This window comes from Petromyzon marinus, unplaced genomic scaffold (genome assembly GCF_048934315.1).
Source record: "Petromyzon marinus isolate PM22_M1 ecotype Great Lakes invasive population unplaced genomic scaffold, UKy_Petmar_22M1.pri1.0 PM_G_Scaffold_28, whole genome shotgun sequence".
Taxonomy (NCBI): domain Eukaryota; kingdom Metazoa; phylum Chordata; class Hyperoartia; order Petromyzontiformes; family Petromyzontidae; genus Petromyzon; species Petromyzon marinus.
This window is the reverse complement of record NW_027422850.1, coordinates 630001-632500: the sequence shown is the minus strand read 5'-3', so window position 1 is coordinate 632500 and position 2500 is coordinate 630001.

The window sequence follows — 2500 nt, the reverse complement described above, 5'->3', positions numbered from 1 at the left end:
GATGTGTCTCTTGTGGCTCACGGGGCTGTTAGGGTGGCACAGAAATCCCTCGGAATGGGAAAAAACGGGTCATTTTCGTGTCGCCACATTGCATGCGAACCGCATGAAACTTCCAGAGGCATTTGCAGCAGGAATGCATGTGCACTCAAAAAATGTGATATTTTTCACGGAGAGACCCCGTGAAACGCTAGAAGTGGGCGGGGATGTCTCTCTTGTGGCTCACGGGGCTGTTAGGGTGGCACAGAAATCCCTCGGAATGGGAAAACGGGTCATTTTCGTGTCGCCACATTGCATACGAACCGCATGAAACTTCCAGAGGCATTTGCAGCAGGAATGCATGTGCACTCAAAAAAGTGAATATTTCTCACGGATAGACCCCGTGATACGCTAGAAATTGGCGGGGATGTCTCTCTTGTGGCTCACGGGGCTGTTAGGGTGGCACAGAAATCCCTCGGAATGGGAAAACGGGTCATTTTCGTGTCGCCACATTGCATGCGAACCGCATGCAACTTCCAGAGGCATTTGCAGCAGAAATGCATGTGCAGTCAAAAAAAAATTGATATTTTTCACGGATAGACCCCGTGAAACGCTAGAAATTGGCGGGGATGTGTCTCTTGTGGCTCACGGGGCTGTTCGGGTCGCACAGAAATCCCTGGGAATGGGAAAACGGGTCATTTTCGTGTTGCCACATTGCGTACGAACCGCATGAAACTTCCAGAGGCATTTGCAGCAGGAATGCATGTGCACTCAAAAACTTCTATATGTTTCACGGATAGACCCCGTGAAACGCTAGAAATTGGCGGGGATGTGTCTCTTGTGGCTCACGGGGCTGTTAGGGTGGCACAGAACTCCCTCGGAATGGGAAAAGGGGTCATTTTCGTGTTGCCACATTGCATAGGAACGCCATGAAACTTCCAGAGGCATTTGCAGCAGAAAGGCACGTGCACTCAAAAATTTTAATATTTTTCACGCATAGACCCCGTCAAACGCTAGAAGTTGGCGGGGATGTCTCTCTTGTGGCTCACGGGGCTGTTAGGGTCGCACAGAAATGCCTCGGAATGGGAAAACGGGTCATTTTTGTGTGGCCACATTGCATAGGAACGGCATGAAACTTCCAGAGGCATTTGCAGCAGGAATGCATGTGCACTCAAAAACGTCTATATTTTTCACGGATAGACCCCGTGAAACGCTATAAATTGGCGGGGATGTCTCTCTTGTGGCTCACGGGCGCTGTTAGTTAGGGTCGCACAGAAATCCCTCGGAATGGGAAAAGGGGTCATTTTCGTGTTGCCACATTGCGTACGAACGGCATGAAACTTCCAGAGGCATCTGCAGCAGAAATGCATGTGCACTCAAAAACGTCTATATTTTTCACGGATAGACCCCGTGAAACGCTAGAAATTGGCGGGGATGTGTCTCTTGTGGCTCACGGGGCTGTTAGGGTCGCACAGAAATCCCTCGGAATGGGAAAACGGGTCATTTTCGTGTTGCCACAATTGGCATACGAACGGCATGAAACTTCCAGAGGCATTTGCAGCAGAAATGCATGTGCACTCAAAAACGTGAATATTTTTTCACGGATAGACCCCGTCAAACGCTCGAATTTGGCGGGGATGTTTCTCTTGTGGGTCACGGGGCTGTTCGGCTCGCACAGAACTCCCTTGGTCCACCTGATTCGTGCATACAGGCAGCAACTAAAACTCTGTAAACCTGCTGTGAGGACATCTAAACAGTGGACCAGTGAGGCTGTGGAAGATTTGCGGGCGTGCTTAGACTGTACTGACTGGGATATGTTCACGACTGCTACCAATAGTCTGGATGAACTCACAGAGGCTGTGTACATCAGCTTCTGTGAGGACTGCTGTATCCCAACACGTACCAGGGTGAACTTTAACAACAACAAGCCCTGGTTCTCAGCAAAGCTCAAAAGGTTGAGGTTGGAGAAGGAGGAAGCGTTTAGGAGTGGGGATAGAGACAGATTCAAGGAGTCGAAGAACAGGTTTAGCAAAGCGGTGAGAGAGGCTAAACGACTGTACTCAGAGACACTAAAACACCAGTTCTCTACTAACGACGCTGCTTCTGTCTGCCAAAGGGCTCAGGCACATCACCAACTACAAACCCAGAGCGCCCCACACCACTAACGACTCCCGCCTAGCCAACGACCTGAACGAGTTCTACCGTAGATTTGAAAGACAATTGGACTGTCCTGAACCACCCCTTCCCACCCAAGAGGCCCCATCCCCCACCCATACTACAGAAACGACTCTCTCCTTTCAGGAGGGAGAAGTTAATGGGCTTTTCAAGAGGCAGAATCCACGCAAAGCAGCCGGGCCGGACTCTGTCTCTCCAGCCACCCTCAGGCACTGCGCTGGCCAGCTGTCTCCGGTGTTCACCAACATCTTTAACACCTCCCTGGAGACATGCCATGTACCAGCCTGTCTCAAGTCCTCCACCATCATCGCTGTGCCCAAAAAGCTAAGGCCAACAGGACTAAATGATT